At 37.3% G+C, this 23,300-nt stretch overlaps 1 long non-coding RNA gene across 1 annotated transcript; it reads left to right on the forward strand.

Moving 5' to 3' along the window:
• Window positions 1-1,609: 1,609 nt before the first annotated feature.
• Window positions 1,610-13,980, forward strand: LOC147474846 (uncharacterized). The gene is made up of 3 exons (XR_015207307.1): window positions 1,610-1,772; window positions 2,764-2,847; window positions 13,516-13,980. It is a non-coding gene; the product is annotated as an uncharacterized LOC147474846 (long non-coding RNA).
• Window positions 13,981-23,300: the final 9,320 nt, after the last annotated feature.

Below are 23,300 nucleotides of genomic sequence, written 5' to 3' on the forward strand. Positions count from 1 at the left end.
TTATTGTCCAACGGTGGCAACGGGGATCACTTGATTTGCTAATTGGTACTTCAATTGGATTGTACTTCGTTCCAAGAATGCTTTGCTAAACATAGTGTACATTGCACCAGTTTGGGTAGGTGTCTTTTTTCTAAAACCTAGTACAATGTGTGAGGTCATAATTATAGTCCATGAGTAAAAATGGAAATGGAAACCTAATCTTTTGATCCAAAACATCAATGAGTAAATATTGAAATTCACATCCGTAAGTAAGCTTCCACTCAATAAAGCCATTTAACGGTAAGATAAGTGGAATAGAACAAATCGGTAACCACATGAATCGAAATTATCAAACCAAATTTAAGTCAGAAATTGCAGGCCAACAAAATTAGACCAAAACCAAATAACATACGTTGCTTGATCAATTGGAATTGTGGCAATATAATGTGTTTGCGTGTTTGTGTTTTTTTAGTTGAACACATGTTATGATACTATAAAAGGAGAAATAGGAATTGAAATGGGTGAAATAAGAAAAATTAAAATACAAAATGAAAATCAGGGAGGGAGTATACCAATGAAATACGGGAACAAAGTAAAAGAACGTGTATTGATTCTCCTCTTACCACTCGCCTCTTTCAATCTTCAGTGGGAGAATCGAGGAAGGAAGAAATTCAACAGGGTTGTTCGAGAGGTAAAAAAGAAGGCTTTTATTGAGACCTGAGAACACCCATTGCCCCTTCAGTTTTCATCAAGTTAATATATTGTAGCAACGTTTCATTGTTTAATGTCCTCCAGATACTCCTTAAAACTGTTCATACGTTTTTTTTTTTTTTGTGTGTCTAAAGGTGGCAAAAAGATCACTGGTGCTCTAACTCTTAATAAGTATGAGAGAGGAAGTGGGAGTAACGGCTGTGTCTTGAATAATCCAATTGATTTTTTGGTGAAGAAAAAGGAAACTTTAGCCATATGGGAGAGGAAAAGTATTGGATGCAAGTCCATTTTATGAGAGGTAACGAAGAGTCTATTAGAGGCCCAACCCACAAACCCATCAACAATATATAATGTTTTAATGTGCTAACTCACAAATTGTGTTTTGGACCCTTAATCACAACTGTTACATTTAACAAATTAAAGCTAATAGTTTAGAATTATTTTATGCCTTTATTCCAACTTTAATTGATATTTTTACATTTAATGTGTTTTAAAAGACTACTCAAAGATGTTTCAAAACAATTCAAAACGTACATCTGCCACCTATCAAACTTAGATCCCCATAAAATCCCAACCACTTTTTGTCTTTCCATTTTATTTTATTATAATAGATAGATAGATCACCACCACGTACAATATAAAAAGCGGAAAACCGAAGCGTAGTCATCAAGACTTAAGAGTGGGAATACAAGTATCTGAAGACAATAGGATGAAAGTTATGTGAGTAGACTATGGTGGACTGGTGGGCCTCTACATAACTGTAGCAATAATCATTAATTCATAATAACAGGAATGGAATGACTGAAATCACTGAATGGAGTGTACCAACTACCAACTACCAAACGGATGAGAATTGAATAGGAAAAATGGATAATAGGACTCTGAATGCGTGCTAGAATCGGAAAGCAATAGAAATGCAGTGAGAAACGGTTAAAAACAGGCTAATATATTATGACAGTTTCAACCCTCTGTCTCTCTTCCTCCAGTCTCCCTCCCAACAAAGCAAAAATATCATCAATTGCCTCTAGCGCCAGTTTACGAACAACCAAACAAGCCTTCCTCACTTTTGTCTTTTCTTTTAGGTAATCTCTCTCTCTCTCTCTCTCATGGTTTTGCATATACTGCTCCCTTGATCACCTTTTTCTCCATCTTCAGTCATGTCCATCTAGAAAAAAGAAGATCTTTTTTTACGCTCTGTTTGGTAGTCTGGAAACATTGACGAGGTATTTATGTGGTATAATTTTCCCACCATGAGCGTTTGTCACACACAATTCAAACCTATCGAACAAGTTTGTTCGGAAAGTTACAGTGGAACTTTTCACTGTGTCTATATTCTAGCTATTGATAATTTTACTCCATTCAACAAAAGGAATTGAAGAAAAACACACATCCTCTCTTTCTATTTTATGGTTTCTAGCGCTTAATCGATTTTTTTGTTTTTTTTTGGCAAAGGATGCCCTGTTTTTGTTCTTTTTATTTTTGTTAGAGTTAGTTACTTAGATTTAATTAGGAATTGTGGTGGAATAAGGAAGTTAAAGAAGTGGTATTGAAATAGAAGCCGGGTTTAATTAAGAATGGGATTAAGAATTTATTAGAATTAGTAATAGCATAACCCCTATATATATATGTGTCTGTACTATGTATGCACGTTTAAGTTTCCAATTGAAAAGAGTCAGTACAAGATGAAGGTTAGTTTATCAGTATAAAGTTTTATTGTGACTTATCTATAGTTGTTTGTTCTCATAAATAAACTGATATAAGAACATTATTTTTCATGTCCATGCTGCCTATTGTTTTTGTTGTTTGATTGGGTTTCGGTAAATCTATAATAAGATCACGAGTAGCGGTATAAATTTAGTTTGTGAGTTTGAATCTAAACATATTAAAAGTATTAGATTTTACACTTTTGTGTCTAAGGATATTTTTGAATCTTGTTGATTTTGGGAAAATGTTGCATTGGGGAAATTGTTGCAGATGGATGTATTTTTTATTTTATTTTTTTGAAAATTATTTTATTAAATTTTCTTTAAAACTTTTTTGGGATAGTTCCTTTTACACAATGATTTTTAACAGGGAGACACCAAGGGCTCTGTGAAAGGTGGAGAAGTGTCTGGTACAAACGAGGCAATGGCTAATCAGCAAGGTCAAAATTCTCAGGTAGGACGATATTAGTTTCTATAGTGAAATTTTCTTAGTCATGGTAAATCAATCACTTGTACTCGTGCGTTGAAATGTATGCTAAAAAGAATTAATTACCATATCTTAAAACCTCTTGATAATTTTGTTATCTTGATAATTATTGATTAGGAATCTTTTACATAACTCTAAAATCTTTGAAAATTCTAAATAACCTATTAATTGTATAAGATTAGTTCAAATAAGAGCTAAGACTAGCATTGAGGAGATCTATCTTCGTTGATCTTATAACATTTTCCAGTTGACCACCCTCTATGGCATAAGGCTAGCTGCAAAAGAGCCACATCCTATATATACCAATTTCTTGTTTTCTTCGTGTATATACACGGTAAAGAAAACAAGAAATTGGGTTAGAAAGCCTGTTTTAGAAAAGTATGCATTTAAAAGGGATTCCTTTAAAAGATTGAAGAATATTATTTTTATAGATTTACTACTATTTACCTTTTTTAGATAGTGAAAACTATTTGTACAAGGAAAAAATAGGATTTTCAGGCTTTGACTATAACTATCCACGTTTTTGTGGAAGTGGACAATTTAGTTATTGAGTTTTATAACCGTTTTATTATCTCTTTTACTCTTAAATAACTACCAAATATTTTCACTAAAAATAAAGTAATAGAATTCACTTATAACCACGTGGTTTTCATTTTAATATGGTATGTCACAAACAAAAACCACAAAAAAATTAAACCACCTACGTTATAAACTTGACATTTTAAAATGCATATGCATAACACATTTTAAAATGTAGATGCACCCACATTATAAACTTGCTTACACATTTTAAAGTGCATATGCACAATGCATTTTAAAATGCAGATACAAAATGTATTTTATTATGATGTGGGCTCGACCAACTACTATGAAATGCAACGAGTTGGTTTATGGTTTAGTGTCTAGAAGTTTAGAGTTTATGCTTAAGGTCTAGTTTACAGGGGGTTATGGGCTAATGTCTTAAGGTTTAGGGTTTAGGCTTAAGGTCTAGTTTGTAAAGGTTTAGAGTTTAGGCTTAGTGTCTAGTTTATAAGAATTTTGGGTTTAGTGTCCAGATGTGTAGGGTTTATGCTTAGGGTCTAGCGTCAAATGCCTCTACAATATAGGAGGCGTAGCAATTTTTAAGTTTTTACACCATATGCATTTTAAAATGTAAAGTATGTTATTATAAGTTAAGTGAATTCTCGACTATTTATTTTAAAATGTTGAGTTCAAATAACTTAATTATTGAGTTAAAATGGATTAAATCAAGTGCATTTTAATATTTATAAAATTTTAAGAGATTATGGAGGAGGAAATCTCGTTATATCCAGTAGTTGCAAATAAATAAAAAGGGTATTCTTATCCTTTACTTCCAGAAGTGGGTTGGCATGTGTCGAATTCTGGTTTTGGTCAAACTTGGATGTAAAAACTAAAAATATTATGCCTCTGGCTTTGGAGTCCAAACAATTCTTAACGGACTCCTTTAAACTAATTTTCTGGTAAAGAAAAGTAGTGTCCAATTGTTTGCTACAATACCATACTTTGAACCGCTTATGTTGTACCTCAAATTTGTAGTAAAAGTTGAAAAGATGCAGGCCACTCCCATTGGCGTGTAGCCTTTGCGCAGACACCTCTCCCATTGGGGTGTAGTAATAACATTCAAATTTATACAGGCCATTGAGAGTGGCGTTTGGTATTTGCTTTATTGTTTTTGTCTGTTGTTGAATCTTTGCCCCATCCAAGTAAAAGTGGTGGGCAAATTTTCTTACTTCTCCAACTGTGCAATTCTAGTGGTGTTGTAATTTTGCTCTATTAGATGGCCAAATTGTGTCCCTCAATTGCATGTCCCTATTGCGGAAAACGTTTGTAGCAAGGGAAACCATTAATGATGTATCTTGTACGTTTGCAGAAGCTTTGTTCAACAATCGATAAACATCAATTATGATTAATATAACAAACACATAAAACTAGAGATTAAACCTTTAAACATGAAGAAATAAAGAATATTCAATAACAACCATCTAACAATGAACGCCTAGATGTCTTTATATAATAATCATTGTTCCTAATTCTATTTGAAAACCAAAATAGAAACTACGGATAAAACTATTCTTTAGTTAAAATATAACGTAACTAATAACTATAGCTAAAATAGAAATTTCCATGCTAATGCATCAATTAGAGTCGGTCTAAAACTAGTGTAAGGACAATGAACGCTCTTATATATCCAAACTTTATTATTGTTACTTTTGGGTTATAACTAAAAGAAAAAGAAGGGATCTTGCAGATATAATCGATTAATTAAAGAGATTAGAACGAAATAAATGTGTAGGATGAAACATCCCATCCTAAATATCAATTACAATAACAAAAACAAAAAACAAATAGATAATAATTCAATATATGAAACACACAAGCAAGTGCCTGTGAATGAATACCATCAAAAGGGAAAACTCCCTATGACAATCCTTCTGATTGTACAAATCTTATGTACAAACTCCCTATGACATCCCATCAGCGTTGAAAAACACAAGCATTCTTCAGCTCTTGTATGGGTTCGTTTCCCTGGACTAAGTATGGAGTACTGGGAAGTGGATATACTAATGGCAATGGGCAGAACCCTGGGTTCCCCTATTCAGGTGGACAAAAATTCTATTGAGCGTGACATGGGATATTATGCTAGCGTCCAGGTGGATATAGACTTGGCAAGAAAAAATTCCTGATCAAATCCTTGTTGAAGTGGAGAACCAAAACATTGAATTCTGGCAAGAAGTGAAGGTGGGCAAGCTCCCAAAGTTTTGTAACAACTGTAAGATAGTTGGTCACTTGATTACCGACTGTAGACACTTACACAGGGAACAAGAAAAGAATGCTCGAGATAGCTTACACAAAGCTAGTAAAACAGTGGCTGACAAAGCAACTGAATACGAAACTATGTCAAAAAGGCAGAAGAAGAGATGGAGACAACATAATAAAGAGGTCGTGATTACGGGAGTAAATGCAACATCAACAAGTGGTGGTAGTCGTGCTTGTGTGCACGCAGCTAATCCTACCCAAGAGCCACCGGAGGTGGTGACTTCTGGCCCTATTGAAGGTGGAATATCTGTGCCTACAGAAACCTCTGCAGTAGTAGTTAACAATGAGCAAACTATAGTGGAAAATCCCGTACCAACTGTAGCAGTGGAGAATGATACCCATCTTATGGAGCAAGTGCCTATTGGATCTGAACAGATCACTGTGCCACCCACAAGCAGTTTGATAGGTTCCCCTGGTGAACAACTGAGTACCTGTAACTCTTTTGAGATCCTAACAAATGATGACTCGGACCAAATCCAGATAACGTCAGAAGCCCTTGTGGTGAGGCAAAGATGGGCAGACCTTGTTGAGGATACTGTCACCACCACGCCGGCAGCTGTGCCAAAAAAAAATGCGAAGAAGAAAAGTTGAAGTGCATCTACCGGATCTGACTTCACATCCTTCTACCAGGTCACAAAGCCTAGTTGAGCAACCACTTATCCAATGAAGATCATTTATTGGAATATAAGAGGTGCTAGGAAAGATAAGGGTATTGATCGATTGAAAGAACTCCTTCAGTCTCATAATCCCGATTTAGTATGTCTTGTTGAACCTCTTATTCGACCTCAGCTGGACTTCCTGTCCACAAAAGGCATAAGCAATGAATATCATGGTGTTTGCTTACACAATGACAATCCTGCCAGAATTGGGAACATTTAGGTTTTCTACAGAACTGAGCTAAAGGTTACCCTCATTAGTTCCTCAGATCAACAAATAACTGTTCTAGCAGATGATGTTGTTGTAACTTTTGTCCATGCAAATTGTTCTCTGGTGCATAGACGTAGGCTTTGGGACCAGCTCATACTGTTGAATAATGGCAGTCCATGGCTTTTAGCAGGAGACTTCAACGCTGTTCTTAGATATGAGGAAAGGAAAGGCACCAATCCCCCTAACAGAGCGACAATGCAGGAGTTTAACTCTTTTGTTAATACATGCAATCTTATTGAAGCTAATTTTGAAGGACTAAAGTTTTCTTGGTGTAATAACAGAAGGGGACCGCTCAGAGTCTTATCGAAACTGGACATAGTCTTCTTTAATGATGCTTGGAACCTGAATTTTTTTGGTTGGAAGTACTTAGTGGGGCCTCGACAAGCCTCGGATCACTCTCTTCTCGTTGGGAGTTCTCCTAGCATCCCCAAGCCTACTAATGCACCTTTTATATTCCTCAAAGTCTGGCTCACGCACCCTTCTTTCATGGAACTAGTCACCCACAGCTGGAACCAAGGGGTTGAAGGAGGCCCCCTACAACGAGCAATGAGGAAGCTTCAGAGATTGAAAAAAGATATCAAAAAATGGAACTACGATGTTTTTGGAAATGTTGATATTAACATTAGAAAGGCACAAGAAGCTTTAATAAGTGCTCAGATACTGGCAGAAGACATTGATAATGAATCTCTCATTTCTCAAGTGATTCATAAGGAAGTGGAACTAGACATTGCAAGGGATAACAGAGCAAAGGTTCTGAAGCAGAAAAGCCGAATTAAAACAGATGAGGAAGGAGACAGAAATTCTGAATACTTCCACAACATATACAGGCTTCGACAGGGAGCATCTTTGATCACTGAACTTCAAACAGAGGAGGGGACTCTTATGACTGATCAGGATCAAATTAAACAACACATTGTCCAGTTCTACAAAGACAAATTCAAAGCAGCTCCCATCCTCCCCGATGATCAACTTATGGGTCTAATCCCTAGACTCATAACTCAGGAGGATAATTATAACCTTTCAAAAACTCCAGATTACATGGAAATTGAACGAATTGTCTTTAGCATGAATGCTAATAGCTCTCCTGGTCCCGACGGCTTCCAGTATTATTAAGATTGACATTTGCATGGCAGTTCAATCTTTCTTCATCAGCAAGTTCCTCCCTAGCGGCCTTAACTCCAATTTTATCACTCTCATCCCAAAAGAGAAAAGTGTTCGCAAACTCAGCCAGTACCGACCCATCTGCATGGGTAACTTTCTCTTCAAGATTATCACCAAACTTATGCAACGGAGGTTGAATATGATTGCTGATAAAATTATAACAAAGGAACAAGTGGGTTTTGTTCCGGGCAGATGCTCCCAAAGTAGTATTGCCTTGGCTTCTGAGCTAATGAATGAGCTTGAACTCAAAAGAAATGGAGGTAATATTGCTATGAAGATCGATATTTCCCAGGCCTATGATACCATGTCATGGGAATTTCTCTTTAAAGTCCTAACTGCTTTGGGCTTCTCGCAAGGATGGATGCAATGCCTTCACTCTATTTTTCATTCGGCACAAATCTCCATTATGGTAAATGGAGGACCGGTTGGTTTCTTTCATATGGAGAGAGGTTTGAAACAGGGTGACCCTCTCTCCCCTCTCCTTTTTGCAATTGCTGAAGACGTTCTAAGCAGAGGATTAACTGATCTCACAGCGAAGAAAATGCTAAAGCCTATGGTATCTCTGAGAGGATGTCCAGCTCCTAGCCACTTGTTTTTTGCTGACGATATCATCATTTTCGCAAATGGCCATTTTAGAGGTATTCGACATCTTAATTCCCTTCTTGAGAGATATCAAGAGTCCTCTGGCCAATTCATGAATAAAGCGAAATGCAAGATTTTCTTTGGTGATTTCTCTAATCTCAGGAAGGTTAGAACTATGCAGGAACTTCACATCTCTGAGGGTTGTTTACCAGAAAAATACCTTGGAGTCCTCTTAACCCAGGGAAGAGTCACTAATTCCATTATCTATCCTGTTCTGGATAAGATAAAGAAGAAACTCTCTAGTTGGAAGGGTTGTATGTTGTCTTTCCAAGGAAGATGCATTTTGATCAAGTCTGTCATCAATAGTATTCCCATATACAATATGGCCATATACAAATGGCCATCTCGGTTGATCAAAGAAGCAGAGACATGTATCCGAAATTTTCTATGGGCTGGGGATGCATAAAAAAAAAGAGCAACGACTGTCAGCTGGGAGAAAGTCTGCAAACCCTGCTCTGAAGGTGGACTTGGTATTAGGAGATTGAAGGACATCAACAAAGCAATGTTGATGAAGCTAGCCTGGAAGTTCTTAAGTGAAGCAGACGACTTTGCAACATTTATGCAGCATAAGTATAGAAACAATTGGGGTGACATCATTGAGTACTACAAAATGTCCTCTGTTTGGGGCGGCATTAAGGCGGCACTTTCAGAGATTATTCCTAGAAGTCAATGGGTGGTGGCTAACGGTGAAAAGATTGATTTGTGGAGGGACAATTGGCTCCAATCAACATCCATAAAATCGGTATTAAACCTTAGCTCCTATAACTTAAGGGGATGCACTGCCAAGGTGAGTTCTTTGCTGAATACTAATGAATAAGTCATACTGACGCCTCTCTCGTCTATACTCTGTTCTGCTGGTCTAAACATGACGAGGGTTCTTCGAGACATTTTACAACCTCTCGATTACTTGGTATGGTGCCCTGATCTTAAGGGATCCTTTTCTTGCAAATCAGCCCATGAAACCATCAGGAAGCAGGGAACTACTATCGCCTGGCATAGGCTTGTGTGGAACTCACATTTACATCCAAGAGTGGCTGCTACAGCCTGGAAAATACTTAAGGGGTGTACGACAACAGACGAAGTCATCCAGAAGAAAGGTGTTCATCTAGTTTCTATATGCAGGTTATGTGGGAAGCATTGTGAAACTTTAAAACACATCATGTGGGAATGCCAATTTTCTCAGAGGCTATGGAAGTGGACTGCAGCTAAGTTTGAAGTGTATCAGACCCTTCGATCCTTCTCGTAGGCGTCTAAATTTTCCAAGCTTTGGAGTGCCAGACTTAAACACTTATGGAATGCAGCTATCATGGGTGGCATGGTCGTTCTTTAGAAACACAGAAACCAGATCAACTTTGAGGGAAAGAAGACAAATCTCAATGAATGTAAGCACTCGATACAGTATGACATCCTCACCACCTCTCATCTATCGAAAGCAAGCAACAACTCTTCTAACAGGGATGTGGCTACAATGCGAGCATGGAACTTAATAAACAGGCTGAGAGATGCGCCCACAACAAAGCAATGTTCATGGGTGCCATCGGAGCAAACTGTTATGAAGTTAAATACTGACGGTGCTGCCTTTGGCAATCCAGGACCGTCTGGTATTGGGGTTACATTCAGAGATTCGGAAGGTGTTTTTAAGCTGTCTTTATGCAAGAATATCGGGATTGGATCCAACTTTAGGGCTGAATGTCGGGCTATCATTGAAGGCATAGAGCTGGTTATTAGTAAGGCATGGTTTCGGTTATGGGTTGAATCTGATTCTGAACCGGCAATCAAAGCCTACATTAGTGGGAGAGTTCCATGGGACTTGCAGCCAAGATGGAGGAATAGCTGTACCAAAATTCAGTCTATTTTGTTCACCTCGATTTTTAGAGAGGGCAACTTCTCTGCAGACGTCATAGCCAAAACTGGTGTAACCCTCCAGTTGAATGAAGCCCAAATTTATGAGGGTAAACCACCATGGCTACTACATTGGGAAGCTCCTTTCCAGATTTTCTTTAGATATGAGATGTGAAGTGAGGTATGAAACCATGTAAAAGTTGTTTCAATGTACCTAGCTTGAGAATGGTTAGACTATATGTCCAAACCACACAATTTTTTAATGTTTTCTTTTTTATATAATTTCTGCTTACCATGCAAAAAAAAAAAAAAGATTGTACAAATCTTCAACCAAACATATACAATCATGCATTCATGTGGTCCGAATAATTGTCTGATAATTATCTTTCATCATTTTTAGTTAGTGGCCCTGGCTAAGAGTATGATTTTTGACAATCTACATCTCTTTTAGGATTGGACTCCCTTGATGAAAACATTAAAGGTTTTTTAGGTTTTGGTCCTTCTAAATAATTAGTATTTGGGGTTTGGTCTGCACTAATCGGCTTATTAGGTTTTGGTCCTCTTGACTAACAGTCAACCAAGTTGATTGTTTGTTGACTGTTGGTATTTTGTAAATACCCATCATACCCTTACGAGTGTGAGGCACGTGTCAACTTGGTTGATTGTTAGTCAGGAAGACCAAAACCTAATAAAATGATTAGTGAAGACCAAACCCCAAATACCAATTATTTAGGAAGACCAAAACCTAAAAGACCCAAAAAAAAATAAACACGTGTCAAGATCGATTAGTTTAGGAGGACTAAACCCTAAATATTGATTATTTAGGAGGACCAAAACCTAAAAAAACCCGAAAGAAAGTGGAAGAGTTTGGTTTAGTTTCCTATTTTTTTCCTACCATATTTTTAAGATTGTGATAATACACATGTCAGTATAACAATAGTTTATATCAAATTAATCTATACAGTATGGCGGCTAGGTTCCACTGTGTAAAAAAATAATGAAATACGATTAGATTCAAGAAAATAATAGCACACAAATTTCTTAACCTACACTCAAAATCTTGTAAGAAATAATATTCACCGTCAATGTAGAAAGATAACTGCATAACCAGCCTTCACAAAATACCTGCAACATCACTTGTGAGTCATTGTAATAATTGATTCCGCATAAAGAGAACTATCTCAAATTTAAGGGTCTTCTAGGTTTTGGTCCTCATAAATAATTGGTATTTGGGGTTTGGCTCGCACTAATCAGCTTATTAGGCTTTGGTCCTCCTGATTAACAATCAACCAAATTAACATTGCCTCTTTTGAGTGTCGGTTAAGAAATTTTTGTATTATTATTTTTTTGAATCTAACCGTATTTCATGATTTTTTTACACAGTGGAACCTAGCAGTCATAATACTGTATAGATTAACTTGATATAAACCATTAGTATACAGACATGTGTATTATCACAATCTTAAAAATACGGTAGGAAAAAAACAGGAAACTAAACTAAACTCTTCCACTTTCTTTTGGATTTTTTTAGGTTTTGGTCCTTCTAAATAATCAATATTTGGGGTTTGGTCCTCCTAAACTAATCGATATTGACACGTGTTTATTTTTTTTGGGTCTTTTAGGTTTTGGTCCTCCTAAATAATTGATATTTGGGGTTTGGTCCGCACTAATAATTTTATTATGTTTTGGTCCTCCTTACTAACAGTTAACCAAGTTGACACGTGCCTCACACATGTAAGGGTATGATGGGTATTTACAAAATACCAATAGTCAACTTGAACTTGGTCGACTGTTAGTTTGGAGAATCAAAACCTAATAAGCCGATTAGTGCGAACCAAACCCCAAATAGCAATTATTTAGGAGGACCAAAACCTAAAAGACCCAAACATTAACGCTCTCGCACTACAAGCAACTCCCAAACCATCCCGGGTGATGAATAAAATAGTTTAAAAAGTTTTCATAAATTAAATAAGTAAAATGGATGAGTGTGACAGACATACCCGTCATCAAATGTATACATAGAGCATACATTAACAATCAATTTCATTATCTTTAACATTAACTATGATAAGGGTAGGGCTGGCAATGGGTCGGGTAAGAACCGATAGCCGATCCGAACCAATAAAAACAGGTCTGGGACAGGTAGTTTGCATTTTGGACTGGTTCTGCAAAAACAAATGGATGAAATTTTGATCCTTATTCTTCCAAAATCCTAATTTTCCTCCACTATATAAACATTCATCAAGTGACAGGGGTGTATACAGTCCCCAGTGACATTTTTTTTTGTTCGTAATAAACATTTGTAATAGGCTTTTGTGACATGCACCATTAAAAAATAATAAATAATAAGAGTTGATAGAACTCAAGGTTGTAAGCTCATGTAATGACTTATGATTAAATAATGAAACTTTTCTTCTTTAATTAATGTGTTATGCCTTATGGATTTATGTACTGTGCTTATATTTTGCAAAAAAAAAAAAAAAAAAAAAAAAAAAACCAATGTTTATATGTAACATAAATTAGGATTCAATTACAAAAGACTAGGTCCACCCGGTCCAAATTAAGTTTATTGGTTCGGAATGGATCTGATCCAGAGTCAAGAAAAAAAAATCGGTTCGGTTTTAGTTCTTTAACTCAAGCTTCTAATCAAGTCCGGTCCGGTTTTGGATATGCATTGTTGAAAAGCGAAACGGTTTTGGAATTGCACATATCCATACCGATCCAACCCATTGTGAGCCGTAAATAAGTGATCTAGTTTTGACAACCACCACATAAGAAGAAAAAGGTCTAAGGAAGGAATTTCAAATGTAGGTTACGGTATTGCATGAGGGAGAAAGAGTCACATACTGCACAGTTGCATCTTGATAGTCCTTTTAAAACTTTAAAACGATCAAACTCTTAGGACTTATTAATTCATTAGGACTACTTAAGTAGGTGAAAACAAGGGAAGGTAAATCGGTACTAGTGCACACTCCTATTAAACCCTTGAATCTTTTCAAGCAACTTCGAATCTCATCGTCTAACAACAAAACTTGAGACCAAGTCCATTCTTTTACTCGTTTTATTTGCTTACTCCGAACAAAGTTAAGGACGACCTCTAAAATAATAAATCATGTAAATAAATTAAAATGAAAATAAATCAGTTGTACCAAGCAATTTTATTGTCTTTAACTATAGATTTAATATGTTCTTTCAATTTCTTATCTCTATGCTATTTGGATGTAGACGGAGGAAAAAACTTGCAAGTTATGTGTTGATACCTCTCATTCGGATTTTATTTGTTGCTGGGTGTCGAGATTCGAGACTAGGCTATATATGCAAGTGTTCGGGCATTAGATGCCTACGATAACCAAGCCAAGCCAAGTCATCACGGGAGAAGTGTTATGTAATATGTTCTAGTTGTGGGGACCTCCAAAAGTTGGAAGATGCGGAAGTCTCATCAATGATATCTAAGCAATATCTAACCTGCAAAAAGGTGAATTGTGAAGGGTTCAGAAAGCTATATACATCAAATAAAAAAAATGAAAATGAAAATGAAGGTAGAAAGTTTTTGAACTGCACTGAATGTGGTAATGACTTTCAATGGTTTGATATATTTTTGAGGAAATTCATTGAAGCAAAAAGTGGTTCCAATGATCCCTTGCATGAAGTACTTCAACAACTTTTCTCGCAGGTACTTTTCATGAAACTACTCTACCATTTTTCTTAATTGTTGTAAGTATTATTTTGTTATCATCAATATCATCCATTTTTCTTGCCTGACTAGGTTGTAGTTAGATGTGCTCGCCAATGTATGCCATTTTTTTTTTCTATATTCCATTACTTTTCTTAGAACTCTCACTCTTGCAAAAGCACCCACATTCATTGTATTTTTGTTTCTCTTTTTCACTTTCTCTAACTCCTTATATATATATATATATATATACGGTTTGTCTAGAGTGCCACTCTTATAGTGACACTCTTATCTTACTCTTTGCCTCAGCCGTCCGATCTCGCCCTCAAGATCTGAAGATCTAATTCACAGATAAAACCGATATTTCAAAATTTCACGTTATTTCGTTCTCATCTTCTTAAAAAAAGAAAAAAAAAAACAGATCTACAAAAAAAAGAGAGGGATCGACTATTGTTAAAACCCAACTTCCATCGCCATTAACGACCACCTGAGCTCTCTTGACTTCACTCTCTCTCTCGAGTTCCAATTAAGGTATGCTTCCATTAACACATTTCGGTCTCCTACATTTTCGGTCTTCTTGTCTGAAATATATAACACATTTTATTCTCACTCACTTCACTCACTACTGCAAACTTGAATGCTCAAAACTCAAAATGGCAGTCTCGTAAAACTAACAACCTCATTTCCTCTCTAATTTTCAAACATCATTTTGTTTATTGATGATGTAAATGCAATAAACAACTCATTGATTTTGATTCCTTTCTTGTTAAAGTTTTTATCTGAAGAAAAACAAATGAGTTTGCACCAGTCTTTTTGATTCCTTTCTCAAGATTTACTCTTAAGTGTAAGTTACACCTTCGTTTTTATTTAATTAATGTCTTTCAATTTGATGCCATTGTAGTTGTGCGAACTGGAAACTAGATCCGGGTATTGTGATTCTGGTATATATATATATATATATATCAGTTTATTAACATTGTGTTATTTAATTATGCAGTTTTTTCAATTAGTCATTTGAAAGCTACTATTTAATATTATTGTTCATTTATCAGTAGAGTTACTGTCGGTTGGCGAAAGAGGTTTCCTTTTGTGTCAAAATGTTCTGTATGTGCCTAGAAATGCTTTACTTATTGGCCTTATGTTATTATAGTCATCTAATAACTTTCTTTATCTCACATACACACCGGACATAGAAATTATACATGCGAGAGAGGTTTATGCTTAATTGTAACTATATTTTGTTTTTTTTAATCGTTTATAATATTGAATTTTGATTTAATTTAGGTTGCTATGATTATAGTTATGATTGATATCCTCGTTTAAAGACGGCGACAATTTCGGTGAACTCTGTCAGAGTTTTGAATTCTGTCAAGAGTTCAGTGAACTCTGTCAGAGTTTTGAACTCTTTCAGAGTTTGGTGAAGTAGTATATTCGGTGAACTCTGTCAGAGTTCGGTGAACTCTATCAGAGTTTTGAACTCTTTCAGAGTTCGGTGAACTCTGTCAGAGTTTTGAACTCTGTCAGAGTTCGGTGAAGTAGCATATTCGGTGAACTCTGTCAGAGTTCGGTGAACTCTATCAGAGTTTTTAACTCTTTCAGAGTTCGGTGAAGTAGCATATTCAGTGAACTCTGTCAGAGTTCGGTGAACTCTATCAGAGTTTTGAACTCTGTCAAAGTTCGGTGAACTCTATCAGAGTTTTGAACTCTGTCAGAGTTTTGATGTTTAAGTTATTTACACTGTTTATGTACATTGGGATTTTTGACTGTTTAAGTTATTTATATTTTTAATTTTTTCGATTTATAGAAATGGAGACAGAGACATCAATGTTATGTTTATCCAAGTTCAAAATAAATTAATCATTAAATCAAGCAATGAAGTTATGAATTTATTGTCTCTCCTGTTGATATCACTAGATTTTTATTTGAGGCCATATCGACCGAGTATCGCTTGCTGCTTGATTCAAAATAAATATATAGCTCGCTTCGTAACTGCTTCTATCTTTCTATTTTTTTTTTTTTTTTTTTTTTTTTATAATGTTATGTTTGATTCAATTCTTTTGAATTCTAGACACCCATTTTGTACAGCTGGAACTGAACTGAAAGTTCCAGCTGACGTTTATGGTTGTGAATTCCTTCCCACTAGAGGAGACACCTTTGAAAGGAGAAATGAGATAATGAATAATAGAATTTTACATTCGCCAAAGTAATCCCTTCCTTTAATGGTGGATCACCCATATCGCTTCTTCCAAAGCTCCTTAACGGTAGGTTTTTTGTATAGGATAATAAGGGCTTTCCTCAAACAAAATTGCACTCTTTCTATTTATTGAGGAGAAAAGAAAAATCCAATTCATCGAAAAATGAGGGAACTTTTCGTTAGTCAATATCCCAAACATAGGGCTTATGTGATACCTGTTGGATTAACGCCTAGACCAAAGAAAATAACAAGTAAAGTAGGTTAGGTGTGAAGCTTTTACGCCTAAGTAAGTGAAGTTGTGCTAACCGGTCCTATCCTAGATCCAACCGAAGTTGGGAACGAGCTAAAGTGGATTGATCCGTCGACGTGGCTAAGCTGAAAAAGAAGGGGAGTCCTATATATTCTATACTGTATTGATGGCTCATTTTGGCTCACTTCCTCGATATGGGATCGAAAATGTTAAGTACTCATATTTCTTAGAGAGGTAGCGGGTTAGCTGTACAAGCAATTCGACCTCTTATAGGGGGGATGGGGTTTAAAGCGACTTCTCTAGAGGGCAGCCCGAAGCAAGATTCTAGGCAGGCTTAAGTGGGGATTTTGGTCTAGCCATTAGAGATAGAGAAAAAGTTGAGCCAACCAAGGCTTTGGTAAGAAACCAATCTCATGTTTTGGTTGGTCTCAGGTAGCCCAATTCTCCTTTCTAACTACGGGATTCGGGTTGGATATGGTGATAAGCCAAGCCTAAAACTCCCGTCGCTTAACCTGGTGAAGAAGCCAATCGAATATGCTTAACACACCCAAGTCAAGGGCTACGAGTGGGGATTTCTAGGGAGATTCAAGCTGTGGCGCAGCTAGCTTTAGTCGGCATAAGAACAAACAACTAAATGGGTATCCTTAGCCTTTTGTTAGCTTCGGTGGCCTGGAGTCTTCTACGGGGCATCTCTTCTTTATAGCTTTATAGATTATGAATTCGATTCAGAACACGCAAGAAAAGCGTTGATGGAACCATGCAAACAGTGCTCATTAACTCACTAGCGTCCCAATCAAATCATTCCAAAGTACTTCCCCCATGTGCCCCATTTCGAACAAGCTCTTGGTGAAAAAGATCGTGTAGTCCGAACGAAGATTATCCGTCGTAGTTATTTCCTTTTTCTTGAGAAAGCTCTACCGAGTAAAGGAATGCTCGTGTAGTCGACACTTGCACTAAGCTCTTTAGAAAATCTTCCAAATAAACCGACGAATCGAGTCCGGCCGTCTGAGTGATAAGCATCCGCTAAACCTCGATTCAGTGCCTAATTTCTTCCATAGCACCCTTTATTAGAATTAGAGCGCTAGACCGTGTATTGATCGGACATAATGCTCCCCTTTTCGTCATAAAGGCGTGGTTTCTCACGCCTCTATAATGATGATCAAATCACGATAATGGGATAGCCCGGTTCTAATTCTATATGCGGATTAGAATTGAAATTAAGACCCGAAGCTTATTTAGTTCCGATGATGTAGAGCCAATTCAATTTATTTCCTTAGGTTCCTAGCTCTCCTCTCTCGGGTGGGTTGGAAAACTTTCATATCAAAGGAGTTAGCTCTATCGAACGAAGGTTAGGTTTTCAAAGTGGTAGGCTTAGAGCCAGCAATAAAGCTAGAAAAGTCTACCGCGAGCGAGTACTCTTTGCCAAAACAAAACAAGGTAAATGCTTATTTCATCTTTACTGAGATTTCATGCAAACGCTGGTGGTGCTTGGGGTCCAACTTCTTTCTTTTTGGTTTGTATTGGACTTGCCGACATATCCGAAACGTAAGTGAGTCGGAATCAAGCTCTTGTCGTTCTGTCCATTCGAAACGATGCTATAACTTAAGAAAGAGGGCGGCCCCCTCTTATAATAATAGTAGATCATTTTCGGCATGCTATCCATTTGAATTGTTTTCTCCTCCCTTTCCAGCCCAGTCCTTTCTGATCATTTTTGCATTATAGTCCTCCTCAACTAAACAAAAAACACCTAAGATTAACAGAAGAAGGTCTATCCCTTCAATCCACTTTGAAAGCCAAGCAAGCTCGGGTAAATGGCCTAGAAATAAGAAAAGACCACTGAAAAATAGCGGTACTAAGGGTTGCTTTCCTCTGGGTAGGCTATCTTTGAAAAAGTACAAGCCAAAAAAAAGCCATAAATGAATAAAAACGAAAACAAATATTCCGCTCGGGATTCCCAATACAGTAGTTTTGTCGCTAGGTGCGGACATGATTCCTATGAAAAAACTTATCATGAAATAAAAGAAGAATGAAATTAGAAATGCCCACTTCGTGCGCCTTGATAAGCTCATAAAGATGATGCAGGCCCCCGACAACAGGGCGGCTAGCTTCAGGGGTTCCATGAAATAAAAATCTTCATAGTAGAATAATTGATAAGAGCCCAAAACTGTAGTTTTAACCCCTTAATAATCATACTTTTAGACCAATTATGTGAGTAATAATTAAGAGTTAACACTGATTACGTGTTTTTATGCATTTCAGGCTTCAAAGTCCATTATGTCTAGAAATGTGCCACTTTAGCGAGATAAAGGAGCAAGGGTCGGTTACTAAGGAGTTCCGTGATTAAAGGCCAAGATTCAAGAAGATAAAGCCTTTCTAAAGCCCAGTCAAAAGCTGAAAAGTCAACGCTTGCGTAAACAAAGACACAAGTCGTGAGAACTTCCGAAGGCCGTATCTTTGGACTCAGACCTCGGAATGGGGCCTACCTTATGTCAAAACGACCCGCTCGGAAAGAGCTTTCCAATGGTCCAAGCCTTGACCCAATCAGAGGAGCAGAAGTAGACGAAAAGTCTGTTGAAGCCAACTGCAGCTGAAGAGGCCTTTTTGGACTGAAAGAATTGGGTTTTGGGCCTGATTCTCTGGCCCAAAACATGGCTCCAAGCCCATGCACGATTTTTTGGATATGAAAGTATAAAAACAAAAGCTTAGCTCTTTGTTAATGGTAGATAGTTAGACCTAGATTAGAATTAGATTAGTTAGCCTCCATTAATGAGTTTTAGAATTTAGTTTCTTTCATTTTTTTTTAGATTAATTTCTTGAATCATTGAATATCATTCATTAGATAAATAAAATAGTTATTATTCTTGTCATTTCAATTTTTGTTATTTCAATCTATTAGATCTAGTTTTAATTATTGTTGGTTACCATTTCTTAGTTGCTAATTAGAATTTAATTATTGTTTAATTTAGATTAGTAAATTTCGAATCTTGATATTATGTTTAGTTTAGATTCATATGGAAATGATTGTGGAATGATTCTCGGCTAAACCTCCATTAGAGGGGTTGAAAGCCTTGATGAAAGCTTGATTCCGATTATCGTAGAGTCGCCGTAATTTCTATTCCACTCTAGAAACGATTAATTCGCCATGAGAATGGGTTTAACCGTTCACATGCTAGTTATGAATTGGTAGAAATGTCATGTGTAATTAGGGATTAGGAAGAACCAATTGTTCTGCGTAGCAGTTCAATTCGGATTACGACGATTCGTCATTAGTGAGTTAAGTTGAGTTAAGGTGGAATCAATCCCCCCTAATTCCTTATTATATAATGAACGTAGTATTTCCGTAGTTGAATCAATTATAGTTTGTATCTTGTGGGTAGTTGCACCGTAGTATAATTCCCCCTCGTAAACCTCTCATTAGACTTAAGACCGATTAGTTAACTAGAAAACATCACATGCTAGAGAACTAGGAGTGGAACGAACTTGCTACTCCACTATATCTCATAGGATTGAGAGTAGAGAAATCTTTGATAACCATATAGGATCATAAATAGTTTTAGTTTACTTACGTTTTGAGTTTCATCGTTCATTTCGTAGGTAAGCTATTCAATTTTATCATTATCAAATGGCGCCGCTGCCATCTTAGTTGCACTTTAGCATTGCTTTCATAGTAGAATTAGTCATTTTTAAGTCCCATTAAACCCACCCACCCTTGTTTGATTCATACTGTGGTTATCCGTTTCAGCGTTGAAAAATTCCGCGAAAAATTACACCGAAGCGCCGATCAAACCTTATAAGGAGCGCACTCTATATAGCTGGAACACGAAGCGACCAGCCCTCATACCGAAATGCGACCGCCCTGATTTTACTGGACCACGAGTGCGACCCGCCCTCATACCGAACGCGACCCGCGCTAACTTACTGGAACATGGAGCGCGACCGCGCCCTATTCGAGCGCACCTGCGCCTTAAGCAAAATTTTCCGGATTTCTACAGGTTTGTTTCGAACTTCGATTTTTTAAGTTTTTTAGTGTTCTAACTTGTTAATTACACTAAACACGCGTAAACAAGACGCTATTCATAAGCGAAGCAAGGACGCTTATCGCATTCCTTTCTTTCATACCTCGCATCTCCAGTTAGAGGTTCATACTAATATATCAAGATTGTTTGTATTGTTGTCGTGTTTAGACTTAGACTTGCATGAGATTAAGGTCTGGTCGGAGAAAAACACCGAACGTAATTAACCGTCAATGTCAACAAACAAATCTATCGAAAGTATACCAATCACTACACCTCTAACTACTATCCCACCAACCACACCCGCCGAATGGTTTGAAGAAAGAGAGACTCCTCTCTCCCGGAGACTTTTACAAAGCCTTGAGCGATAGCCCTAAATCTTGCATCGTTCTAGCGGACCCGATGGGGGATTTTCAATTCCCCAAACATATTTAATTTGTTACCTGTTTTCATGGTTTAGACCATGAAAAACCTTATCAAAATCGCGTAGGATTGAACAAGTCCTTACAACATTCCACCATCCTACGGTTGGTGCGGAACAAATTAAATTGAGGGTATTCCCTTTCACCTTAGTTTTTCGATAAAGGCGCTTGGTTAACTGCCCAAAGCCCTAATTCTGTGGACTCGTGGGCCAAACTTGTTCAAATGTTTATGGAACATTTTTACCCACCCCTAAAGACGGATGAAATGCTTTCCAAGATTCACTTCTTTCGTGAAATCCTCATGAATCATTTTCGGAGGCTTGGAATCGTTTCACCGATCTCCTTATAGAGTGTCCACACCATCACCTAGCAAAAGACACGTTAGTTCGTGCCTTTTTCAAAGGACTTCTACACCACCATAAAGAAGTCCTAGACATAATGAATGGGGTAGTTTCCTAAGTAAAGGAGCCTCGAGGCATATAAATTTTGGAAGATCGGACTAAAGCGTAATAATAATTGGGGGTATTGACGATTACTCCCGCTCCGCTTATTTCTTCTTCAACAGCTTAAGGCTACCAGTATGTTTGAGGTTAAATCAGATCCTGAGCTTAAAACTCTAATTGAATCCCTCACAAAAAAGGTAGAGGCCATTTCTGTACAACAAAAGCCTATCCCCTCATGAATGTAAATTCAAATCCATGTAGTTTCTGTTTGGAGTCCCGAAAGATCCCGACTCCCACCGTCCTATAGCCTATGAACATTCTTGTTCCATTAATAGTGAACCTAACCCCCCTTGGAGACAAAACCCCAACTTTGGTTGGAGAAATAACCAACAAGTCACACCTACAGGGTACAATAATCAATAGGTTAGGCCAACGCCGCGCTTATAACCAAGCTCCACCACAACAAGGACAGATCGGGGGTAATTATAATAATTATAACAACCAAAGCGCAACCTCGACAAGATCAAGCACAAGGTCAATGTAGTTATAATAATTATAATGTTAATAGAGGTATCGTTCCGGTAAATAATAACTATCACAATCCGGCCCATAAATAATCAATGCGAGATAGTTCCAAATCCACTACCACCCGTGACTACTACACCCACCCCTGACGGATCGTCTTGACACCTTCAGCGAATAAAACACCAACTATGCCTAAAGTTCCCCCGTGAAGATACTCCACGGATATCGAACTAGATCCACCGGATGCAAATAACCCTCGAAAAGATGAAACCCACCATTTGTAGAGGTACCAGTTAAACCACAACCTAAGAAACGAAAGCCAAGGTTACACATCAAATTCGGAGCCATATGTTTGCTAAATATAGAGTGAAACCACCGTTCCCTCAGAAATTAGCCATGCTAACCAGGGGATACTAACTTTGAGGAGATTAGGAACGTTTTCAAAAATCTAACGATAAACCTTCCTTTTCTCGAAGCTATAAAAGCTACCTAACCACGCTAAGTTTCTTAAGGAGTTGTGCACTACTAGGCGATCCTAAGACCAACATACCTAAAGGCGCTTTCTAAGCGGAGCAGTTCAACTTTTATCGAAAATAATGGAATTGTTAAGTTCCGACAAGGACCACTTTAATTAGATCTCATCGCATAAATGCACCTTTGGAGATTCTCACCAAGTCGGCATCAAAGCTTACTTTAGACACGGGGGCTAGTGTTAACTACTCCCGTTTTATTTGTATAAACAAATAGGTCTAGAGGAGATGCAACCTACTTGAAATGACATTGCAATTAGCTTGTTGATCGGTCTATTAAATATCTAAGATAGGTGTGGTTGAAAATCGTCTTTGGTTAAAGTCAAAATTTTTACTACCCAAATGTTGTTCGTTATCCTGAATACCCCGCGAAGTCACTAACGACTCTCGTACCTATCATTTTAGGGCATCCCTTCTTGGCTTATCTATTCCAAAGGCTCATAAAAACTGCCACGATGGTTCGATGCCGCTTGTCCTTTCATCCATCTTTGGCTGAGGTAAATATTTTCAAAAGCGAGGACCGCGATATCGATTCATCTACAAATGGCGAGGTTAGCATGATCAAGAGCTTAGCTCAAATTACTTCAAAAAACATGTTTAGGAGAAACAGATTAACAAATTCCTTTCCGGAAATTCCGACTTTAACAATGACTCTATAGTAGTAGGCGAAATCGAAGAATTCAACTTTTTTGCATCTTCTTACCTATTCCAGCTGCAGTCCCCGCGCGACAACCATTACCCTTGATCCTGAATGATGAATTCCAGTTTTGAATCTTGGCTTCTTTAATCCACATGACCCACCTATCATCCCTTGATGCTTATGGCCCATCGGAAGATGAATTTTCAATCTATCCGGTGATCCTTTTGACCCACCTATTGAGGAATGTCTTGCATATATCAAGATTTACGATGATATGGACTTTTCCTCCCAGCTGAGAATCATTCACCTTCCATCACCAA

This window comes from Coptis chinensis, chromosome 9 (genome assembly GCF_015680905.1).
Source record: "Coptis chinensis isolate HL-2020 chromosome 9, ASM1568090v1, whole genome shotgun sequence".
Lineage (NCBI taxonomy): Eukaryota > Viridiplantae > Streptophyta > Magnoliopsida > Ranunculales > Ranunculaceae > Coptis > Coptis chinensis.